This window comes from Neovison vison, chromosome 4 (assembly GCF_020171115.1).
Source record: "Neovison vison isolate M4711 chromosome 4, ASM_NN_V1, whole genome shotgun sequence".
Lineage (NCBI taxonomy): Eukaryota > Metazoa > Chordata > Mammalia > Carnivora > Mustelidae > Neogale > Neogale vison.
Genome location: NC_058094.1, coordinates 37,109,130 through 37,120,753, shown reverse-complemented (window position 1 = coordinate 37,120,753; position 11,624 = coordinate 37,109,130). Strand labels below are relative to the sequence as shown.

General features: G+C 38.3%; 1 long non-coding RNA gene across 1 annotated transcript; it reads right to left on the bottom strand.

The window, feature by feature from the left end:
* Positions 1-309: 309 nt before the first annotated feature.
* On the bottom strand, positions 310-7,995 carry LOC122905545. The gene is made up of 3 exons (XR_006384350.1): positions 7,946-7,995; positions 2,090-2,125; positions 310-929 (listed from the first exon to the last, which is right to left on the bottom strand). It is a non-coding gene; the product is annotated as an uncharacterized LOC122905545 (long non-coding RNA).
* Positions 7,996-11,624: the final 3,629 nt, after the last annotated feature.

Here is an 11,624-nt window from a genome sequence, read left to right as displayed (position 1 = left end):
AGACTCATCCCACAAAGCAATGAGCCCTACAGGGGGCATATAAGGCAAAATCACATTTAGTCAAAATTACCCCTTGAAATCCTTGAGAACACCCATCACGTGCAATGTCGTCCTACCTCTCAAGAAGCTGCTCACAGTTTTTCCTCTGGTCTTGAAATGGGTCGTGGATTCTTCAGTTAGGAACCAGATGAAATGGGGGGCTTGTGTTTAAAGCTCATGTAATATAGAGACGCCTGTTTAACACTAGAATCCCCCTCAGCACCATCAGTTGACTACACTAGGAGAGGCAAGCAGGGAGAGACCGCCGAGGGAACAGCAGGTTCTCATCTTCCATCTCACACCCGCATCAGGATGCTCACGGACTGGTATATGTGTGTTTATGGATTAGTACAACAGATAAAATCATCCTCACTCTTTAAATCACCCTCACTCTCTATGCAGAGCACAGATAATTCATTTTGAGTAATAACACATGTATATTGATGAACTGCAGCAGTTTGACATTGCTGAAGCTTATTATTCGAGGGGGGAATAAGATACAAGCCTAGAGAAAAATGCAGAGGACGAGCTCATCAAGGACTTTCTATTACATGCCTAACTCTCAACTGAATTCTCTCCAATCCCTGGTTCTCAGACTGGGGTGCCTGGACCTGCAACACTGGCATCACCTTGGGCCCTACAAGAAATGCAATTCCCAGGCCCCTCCCTATAATCCCGGCACTCTGTGTTAACAAATGCTCAGGTGACTCTGATGCATGTTCAAGTTCGAAAATCACTGCTTTAGGAGGACGGGGAGCCAGTGAAGAGTTTGCAACTGGGGAGAGACGGAATCCTGGTCAACACCAACTTCAACGCGCCCATCTCTGTCCACTATTTCCTATAGACTTTGCTGCGTATTCACGTAAGTGGAGGGGCCGGCCATCTATGTTCTGTATGCAGAAGAAAGAACCCTGGTTTTTATCAGGCAAAGTCCTATTGTCTGCTTTAAAAAAAAAACAAACAAAAAAACAAAAAACTCTCTCATGCATCAGATCCTTTGTTTTCACCATTTTCAGCCTATCCACAAAACTCCTACAGATGGGTTAATATGTGACAGTAAGACACATGTAGGGTTGGGGAGTGAGGAATGAACAATGTAGGAAGTCAGTCCTTCTCCCAAAAAAGCTGAGTAGGCTGATTCAGAGAATACTCCGCTTTTAATCATATGACAGGAAAAATCTTCAGTTTGAGCCTCAAACCCAACCCTCCACAAGCTGTTGCAGACTGCTCTTTCCCTTACTTAATTTTCTTATTTCAAGGGTATCATATTCCAAATGTTCTAAAACGCATTGACCTGAAGGTGGTGAAAGCTAACTTTGTAGTACCAGTCATCCATGTGTGAAAAATATTTTCACAGAAAAAGCAAGTGCACGAAAATATTTTTACCAGAATAAATTGCTGGTTCCACATTTCTTTGAGAAGAGGAGGGCGGGGGGACAAAAAACCTGCGAATAATTAGTGATGTGCTTAAGCTGCCAGCAGAGCACCACTGAAACTTACTGGGTGCCAAATTATTTAGCTGAACAGTATTTAAATTAAAAACTAATGACTAGGTTAATTTAATACATGTTCATCTCTGCTCCAACTCCGTCTCTACTAATTGAGCTCCGAAGCTGTATTTTAAACATGCATCCTAGTCGGCAATGAAAAACATGTGACTACTTGAATATAAGAAGTCAGGCACCAATGACTTCTATCAATCTAGTTTTTATTGTCATTTTAGATGTTTAACCATGAACTATTTACTGGACACATTCGCCAATGGGATGGAAGGAGTAGTGTGCTACATAAAATGCAGGGAAAATATCCTTAGTTATTAAAAGCAGTTACATTAGGTCATTTGAGTGCTTTATGTTGGAGCTACAAGGCTTATCAAAACACCCAGAGGTGTACACACTGAACTAAGCAGTACCACCTAGACTCCATCAACACTTTAAAAAATCAATCTCTGAGTATTTAAATTTTGGCAGCGGAAGACCCGCGCCCCGCATCCCGCTCCGTACCACAGATTCCCCAAATCTCTCCTCTCTTTCTCTCTCCTTCTACTTACCCAACAATCCATCCAACATATAAATCCTTCATAAAGCTGCAAGAAATTATAATAGTTTACAGATTAAAGACAAAAAGTGTGGAGAATCAGTCCCAAAAAAAGAAATTCTGGTAAAATTCCAAAGGCACATAGCTAAGTATGGTCTGGCAAACACATGACATACCTATCCTTGCAAGGAGGGTATGGAACAGGCCACCCCTCTAGCTTCTGCAAACCATAAATGTCACAAACATTCTAAACCACCCACAGAGGACCAACCTAAATCTGTATGTGGGCTCATCTACCCAATCCCACAACAGTCACTGAGCATAAAACACACAAAACAAAACCAAAAGGGAAAAAAAAATGTTTTCACACTATAGCACAGAAGAAAACTTAATAAGCAAACACTTACCCATAAAGAGTTGACAGCAAAAAAAAAGCTAAACAAAACAAAACAAAAAAAACCTCCCAGACACCAAATGAAAACAATATCTGAATATGAACCTGGCAAGAGAACAAACAGAATGAAGTTATGAAAGCTCGGATTTGGAAAGTGCCATAATCATTTATAATAGCAGCAACTGTCCTGGATTCCCCTCATCAAAATAACATGGAGGCAGGCTACCAGCCATCAATTTCTGGATCTTACAATGTGTCCCACGTGTGTAATGGGGTAATGGAAAGGAGGAGGGTGGGAGCCAGAAAGCCTAATTCCTAGGCCTTTTTCTGCCACAATCCAGTTCTGGGACCTTGGGCATGTCACCACAGATGTGGAAGAAGACTAAGAAGTTTCAGAAATTCTAGATGACTGACTGAAGGGACATTTAGGTTGAGAATACTGCCATTTTTATCTACACTATCTCAGGCTTAGATTGTTGGGGTTTTGGGGTAGAGGTGGTAGAGGAGGCAAGGCAGAAGATTAGAAGGGTTACTTGTTTATTAAAAAAAAAAAGTCTTACATAGAAGATGTAGAAATAAAAAACCAGAATCATCCTCAAGAAGCTTTGGGAGATATAGAAGAAAGGGACCTATTCTTGGCCCCAGGAAATTTACAATGTAGCTCCTAAGATAAAAATAAACAGAGAAGAAGATTAATCAAGTTTTCTTCAGCTGGAAAAGTTCAATCTCCCACCTGATACATATATCTCCATAAAACATTCTATCTGAATATCTCTAGTCACAGGAAGTTTACCCCTGTGAACAATGCCAGACCTATTGTGCTGTTCTATTGTTAGAAAGCACACTTCAAACATCTTTCTTCCAGGGGAAAAAAAATCAATATCCTCATAAATGCTGGCCCTGGTTCTGCATCTAGATTCACAAAACATGTTGGGGCACCTGGGTGACTCAGTGGGTTAAGCCGCTGCCTTCGGCTCGGGTCATGATCTCAGGGTTCTGGGATCGAGTCCCGCATCGGGCTCTCTGCTCAGCGGGGAGCCTGCTTCCTCCTCTCTCTCTCTCTCTGCCTGCCTCTATGCCTACTTGTGATCTCTCTCTGTCAAATAAATAAATAAAATCTTTAAAAAAAAAAAACATGTTAACCCCTCTTCCTCAATCAGATCTTGAAATATTTGGTAAAAGCTGGTCTATTCCAACCCTTCTACCCATTCCCCAACTGGGTTCAACACCCACATTCTTTCAACCCTTCCTCATCTGATGTGGTTTCAAGAGTGTTCATTGGCTGAGTCTCCCTAAATCTGGTTTGAAAGACCAACTCTTAACCTGGGGCATCGAGAATGGAACACAATATTCCAACTGTGTCCTGACAACTCAATATGATTCAAGAAAACACGGATTGAGTCCCTTCTATGCTCCAGACTAATATTTTTCTTGATTTTAACTATACTTCTGTTAATGCATCCTAAAAACACATTGGGTTTGTTTTAGACCATTTCAGATTACTGCAATAAAAACAAGATCAGATTCTGTTATTCAAACTACCAGTTTATTCCTCTGCTGTCAGTTCTATTGACATTACAGGTAGTAGGAGAAGTTTCTGAGTCACGTGGACCTGAGTAGACCCTGTCACTTACAAGCTGAGTGACATTAAGCTGGAAAAACACTAGTTCACTTTTGCAATGTTTCATCCAAGAACCTGATAAAAAATATATATAATTGTGAAAAAAATCTGCCAGTGGCAGATTTGTGTGGCACAGAAGATTATTCTCTAGATTGACAATGACCCACCAGTCTAATTAAGGAGTGACTGCCTTCATGTTTCAGGAATGGAAGATGAGATGGTCCAGTCAGTGAAGCAAAAAGAAAGAGAAATGCTAATTCTGTGCCAGGCACTTAAAGATTAGCTCATTTCACTACAACCTTATAAGACAGTTAAATTGTTTTCACAGAGGAAGAAACTAAGGAACTCTAATTAAAGAATGTGTCTAAGATCACATGGGTAGTAGGCTGAGAAGCTAGGCTCAAACACAGTTCTGCCTCGTTCCTGTTCCTAACCATTACACTGTGGGTATGAGTGCAGGAAGAATACGTGTGGTCGGTGGGGGCAGGAGGAGAGGGCTGGGGTAAGGCAGGAAGGATGGTGCAGGTGACACAACCAATATGAGGCTAGAGGTAAAGCCAGGAAGGGGAGATGGAGACCACATTGCAAAGGATCTTGAACTCCATGCTAAGGAATGTGGACTTAAATCTGCAGGCTAATAAGAGTCAACCCTACTGGCTATAGTTAGAGAATCCGTGCAAAGATTTGACAACTAATTTCACAGATAATGATAAGGGGTTTGGAGACAAATAAAGCAGCATAAGGGGAGCATATATTATTTTAGCCAGGGTTGGGAGGGAAGGTTTCCTGAACAGAAGTGACTTAAATCAGGGAGAAGTTGATACAAGTATTTCAGGGATGAGCACCCCAGCCTGAAGGGCCCTGAGTACACTTGGCATATTCATAGTTGAGAAACATGAAGAGGGCCAGTTAGGCTGGGAAAGATCTAACAAGGGGAAGAGGGAGAGGAGACAAAGACCAGGGGATGAGAGGGCAAGAGCCAGATCATACAGGAATCTGGATTTTTATTCTTAATGTAGTGAGAAACCACTTGCGAGGGCTTTGAGCAGGAAGTAACATGGTTCCATTTATCTGTATTATTATTATTGTGGCTGTTATTGTTATTATGCTTTACTGAAACCATAATACATTAAACTTATGGTTCTCTAAAATGCACGTCCATGACACTCCAAAAAAGAGAGGTCAGTTTGGCACACGTCTTCTCAGTAAACTCGTGCAGGCTTCTAATTCTTACTCAAGTGTTTATAAACCACATATTACTAATCTGTTCTAGAACCTTGTCCAGGGCTTGGTTTGAGAATCCATCAATCTTCCTCCCCCTCTTGTCCCTAAATTCTTCTCTGGAAACCTGTGACCCTATTTTCCCTTCTCCCATATATGGCACGAAGCACAGGTAGTTAATAGGCAGACTGTATGGTACCATATGCGGATGCAAAGGAATGGGAGATGGCAGGGGTTGGGGGGTAGAGAATGAAAAACAGAAGGATTTGGAGAGACAGAAAACGGGCGAGAAGTGTCCCCAGTGGGCTGCAGGGGTCATACGAAAGGGTGAAACTGCAGGGGTCTGCTGGGGTGGGATGAACCCATGACTGAAGAGACACTCTGTCATCTCATCTAAACTGTGAAAGGAATCACACAAAAATGATTACGTTGATCCTGACTGGATGGCAAGACTGTGGCTGATTTTTTCTTACACTTAAGATAGGTTTTCCCTAGTGTTCCTGTATCAGTTCTGTAATTTAAAATAGATTTAAAGGGGCGCCTGGGTGGCTCAGATGGTTAAAATAGATTAAAAAATAAAAGAAAGAAAGAAAGAAAGAAAGAAAGAAAGAAAGAAAGAAAGGAAGGAAGGAAGGAAGGGGAATTTACATTCTGGAACAAGTAAAAGTCAAGATAATCACAAATCTTGAGACAATGAAATAGAAATCTTGAGAAGGTACAATCAAACCCATTAGAGGGATTTTTTTTTCTTTAAAATGTCCCCAAATTGGAGGAAGAATGGAGAATCCAGAGCCTGGAGGAAAGACTACATAATCTGGAAGAGCAAAATTCTGACAGTTTTGTGATACTGCTGGGGTTTTTATAATATAAAACTGGATGATAAAAGTTGAAAAATCAGACCAAATAAGAACCCATCAGGTATCCTACAATATCACTCAGGCCTGTTGCTGGAAAGAGAAAGGTGTCTCAATCCCCATACTGGTTCTAGAGGCCCAGGTCGGCCAAAAGGAAGAGGGAACACAAATTCTTTTGGAAAAATGAAAATAAGACAAAATAACAAACCTGCACACGTAGATACATACAGACATAGAAAAACTAATCTAGGCGAGAAAGGGCACCTAGTGTTTTCCTTTTAAAAGACATTTTCAGTGGCTAGGCTTTAAGAGGCTTTACATACTACTGCCCACTCCCTTTAAAATTACTTGTGGGGTGCTATTTGTTATGCTCCACAAATAAGTGAAACCATATGATAATTGACTCTCTCTGCTTGACTTATTTCACTCAGCAAGGGGCGTTAGAGAGGAGAAGGGAATTTGGGTAAATTGGAAGGGGAGGTGAACCATGAGAGACTATGGACTCTGAAAAACAATCTGAGGGGTTTGAAGTGGCGGGGGGGTGGGAGGTTGGGGTACCAGGTGGTGGGTATTATAGAGGGCACGGCTTGCATGGAGCACTGGGTGTGGTGAAAAAATAATGAATATTGTTTTTCTGAAAATAAATAAATTGAAAAAAAAAAACAAAAAAAAAAACCAAAAAACAAAACAAAACAAAACAAAAATTACTTGTGGGGTGCTTGAGTGGCTTAGTCAGTTGAGTGCCTGACTCTTGATTTCGGCTCAGGTCATGACTTCGGGATCTTGGAGTCAAGCCCCAGGTTAGGTTCCATGCTCAGCGGGGAGTCTACATCAGGATTCTCTCTTTCCTTCTCCTCCTCCCTCTGCCCCTCCCCCTCCCAGCACTTTCTCCCTCCCTCCCTCCCTATCAAGTAAATAAATAAATAAATCCTTAAAAATAAATTAAAAAAAATAAAATAACTTGTGACTCTTTTATATTCCAAAATTTCCCTCGTAAATATGTTAATGAAAAAAGGTTTTTGCATTTTATAACAAATAATGAAAATCTTATCTTTTATCTGACATTCCTGATTAACTTTATTTACTAAGTAATGTGTTTTTATGCACTTCCATCTCACTTTTCCCAACCCTCTGCAATGCATAGTCTATCAGTCACTGCTCCTTAAGACGAAAAATCTATTATTTGGAAAAAATTAAAATAAAAATAAATAAATATATATATATATTATTTTGCATCCACCTATGTCTTATTTACTAATGATATTAAATGCTAGTTGACTTAAACACAAATTACACTTTAATATCTGTCCAAGGGGATGCCAACAATTGCCTAAAGGCAAGAAATATAGTTTTTTAATTTTTTTGATATTTTGTTCTTACCACCTCTGTTCAAAGCCAGCAATGGTGCCAAATACAACAGCATCAGGAGACTTTTTGTACAGAAGACTTTTTTTCTAGTTTAGCCATATTTTTTATTAATATTTATTTAATTTTTGTACAGAATACTTTTAATGGCTAGAAAAATTCCAGCTTTCATATCATCATCCATCCATTCATTCATTTTTACTGTGTATAACTGACTCAGCTTTCTTCAGTAATTCCTAAATATGATTCAAACCCAAATGATTAACTCTATAAAAAGATATGAACTTTACCTAAATGCTTTAATTAATGGTTTTAAAAAACACTATCCCTGATAAATTTGTCTTACAAAATAATCCAGTAATTACAGTATTTTGCTTTGATAATTAGTTTCGTAGAACATAATAATACACTCACTGGAAGGCTAAGGAATTCATTAAAGTAGTCCACAAGGAAATCATCTGTTGCCAAAGAATCTTCCTGCAAAAACATAAAACACAATATTATGCTTATACTAAGGTGTTTTAAAACATGTCAATATTATTCTCTAATTCTGCTTATAAATAGATTATAAGGTAGATCTTCAGATCTTTTTTAGTCTGTCCACAGCGAGTACTTGCTATAAACAGAATACAGTGCTACAATCTCTGGAAGGAAGACACAAGAAAATAAAACAGAGCATACTCTTCAAAGATTTTGCTAGTATGCCAAAGTGGAAAACAGAGCTCGTGAAAAATACAGCACACTACATAAACGAAATGTAGTACAAACCATCATACACAGTCAATTTCCCACAAACTTATTTTCCTACATTGATGTATATATATTATTTATATTTATATTATATATATTTCATAAAAATCATGGCAGAATCAATAAAGGCAGAACCAGTGTTCAGAGTTAAAATGAAATTCCGAATGTATATTTCTTAAATTGCCCCCATGGAAGTTATAAACCAAGGAAAGAAAATACTCTACTGCTTCCTCCTCAGAATGAGATAGCTTTAGTAATTTGCATTCTGCTTAACTTTTACATGAAGAAACTTTGACAATGCATGTGTTCTAAGCATAGAAATTATATATATTTTTTCAATAACTATCTCATCCACCAACATAGTCGCTTTTAAAATTGGCAAAATTGGAAAGCCACTGCCAAGAACAAATTCTCTCTTCCAAATAAAACACCTTATTTTGTTAGCAATTGTTTCCATTGTGTCAAAAGCACATCAGGGCATACTCTGTTATATAGAACATGTGTTTATTTTGTTATTCATAATTATATTTCCACTTTGCAAATCTAACATGAAAGTTGACAATATGTCACAATGCTATTATTTCCATATGGCTGATTATTTTCTTCTTAGATTGGTCAATTTTAAAAATTTGTTGAATATAACATTGTGGTAAAAGGAAGATACTGTAGAATATTGGAAAATACATTTTTCAGGGTAATTTCTTTAAGTATCTGTAGTGCAATTGGAAAATAGAGTGATAAATAACCAATAGGACGTATATCAAGAATTTACTAAAAATCTGTGAGCTTTTAAAACCACACCAAACTAAGGATTTCATTTACTAAAAATCTCAACTGATTAGAACAACAACAAATAACCTAGGATCTCATAAATCTTTTACATTCATAGTAGTGCCTCAGTAATATATTCTCAAAGCTCTGACTCCTGAAGATCCAATAAAGCAGAACAAAGCAGGTAACATCTGGTGAAAGCTCCATACAGCTAATAAGCTTTCAAATTTTACCTTTCAAAGTGACTTTAATTTTCTGGACTTTATTTAGTGAACTGCCTACTTTCTGCTAACTCTTGGGAGAAATCAACTGAACTTAAACAATTTTAGGAGTTCCAAGATGGAAGAAGGCACTATGTGCCACAATAAGGGTGACCAAACTGCACTACTGGGCCCATGATCAAAAAATCTGCAGATGGGGAGCGTGAGTATTTTTAATTAATAACAGTGGTGGAGTACAGTCCCTTGCTAATTTCTCTAAAATAGCATCGTATTTTTAAATTTCATCTCTAAAACAGAATGTATATTTCACAGAGCCAGGTGGACCTACGTATTGCCTAGAATTTGGGATAGCCAGAAACTTCTAGATAATCCTCAGATTCATATATTCATTTCCTGATGCCTCACCCTTCTCAGAGACTATAACTCAGTGATTTCTAAACTCTCTGTGATGAAGTAACTGTTTTGTTTCCTTCCCTAATCCTCAAGTTTCAGACAAATAACTTGTAAAATATAATAAGAATGGATTAACTAGAAAATGAAATAAAAGATATACATAATAGAAAAGGCCAATTGTTGATTACTAAATTCCAGAGATAAACACATACTGTCAACACACCATAAAGTTTCTAAGCATTTTCTCTCGATTTCTGACTCATCTTAGCAAGGACTGAGTCTTGGGCGGCTCTGGTCCACAGACCTTCATCAAGCAGCAGTGTCCCAACACCCTGGTGAGCAGTTTGTTTCCAGTAACCTTGGGTCCTCCTGAAACCGAGCCACATGGTAGGGCCTTTCCTGGGCATTCAGCCACGCCCTTGGGTTTGCATCAACAACCACAGAAACGCAAAGTATTCAAAAACATCAAAATCTGGATTTCTTTTCTGAAGTTTTATCTTAATTTCTCCCCATATGAAACACCAGCACTCCTGCTGCTATTAGGAAAGTTCTGCAATAGAAATAAGCATGAGGGGCACCTGGGCGGCTCAGTGAGTTAAGCATCTGCCTTCAGCTCAGGTCATGATCCCAGGGTCCTGGGATGGAGGCCCCTGTTGGGGGTTCTGCTTCTTTTCTGCCCCTCTCCCTGCTCTCTCTCTCTCTCTAATTCTCACTCTTGCTCTCGCAAATAAATAAATAAAATCTTTTAAAAAAAGAAGAAGAAGAAAGAAGCATGGTTTTCGAGTGCCATTTTCTCCATCTTTCTGCTGCGCTTTGACAGGAAGGCCTGCACTTCTCTAAAAAAATGAGCATTACTTTCCCACTGAAGTTTCTAGACCAATGCATTCAGACATCTTGTCATAACAAGAATCTTGATTCAACCCTTGACTTACTATTTCTTTATCCTTATTTATTAAGCATCTTAATAAACCCTTTATTCTCAAAACTCTTTATTTAAAATTTTTTTTTCCTAAGGCCTTGATCTAAAGAAGCAGCTCAGTTTCTCTAGTAAGTCTTCACGATCTAGTCATGTGGCTCTATTAAAAGGAACTAAGTCGCCATATTTGGGATTAATATATTCCAAATAACCAATAAACTGGTGATGGTTATTAATGGTACAATCAAGAAGAACATGGAGTTGCAATCAATTCCTCCATTACATCATTCCATGAACCCGGCTGCAAAATTTGCAACACAGATTCTCTGCTGAATGATGCAATGGAAGGCAGGAACGTTTTTTCAGAATACACACTTGAAACCTGTTTTTTCATGTACTACAGGTGTGCCATCTGTGAAAGTGAAGTCAGCTTTTCCGTTTTTAGTCCAAACTTCTCAAGTTTCTTCCTGAAAGAGGGTTAAGCTAAATAGTTTTTATGTGCTGGCTAATTATGGTGGACAAAAATTTTTTTGCTTAAAAATTTATTTTGTTGCACCCTCAAATCAGAGAAACTACAATTAGTTCACCACTCTAAAAGATGCAAGATATGCAAAGAAGACCTTGTAAACAAGAAGGATGACATAAGACAAAGACAGACATAAACCAAAGTCCAAGAAAGAATATGATACATACCAAAAGAAAATTATAATATTAAATGTTTCCTCTCAAAGGAAGGAAACATACTATCTGGTAGGAGGAATCAGAAGAGACTCGAGTGGAAAAAACAGCATTTGAAATAACTTCAAATTCTATAATTAGAAATACATTTATGAGAGGCAATAATGCAGAGTACAGAGAGAAATGCATGAGCAAAGAAAGGTGGAAAGCAAAACATAGTAAAGGTGATCAGTTAGCTAATGGCAGAAGTAGAAAAATAATCCAAGTTTCCAACTTCCTTTCAAGCCATTCACACATTAAACCAAAGCCATTTGTCTAATTTCCAATGCAGAATCCAGTACTGATAAACTTTAGATTAGGAATA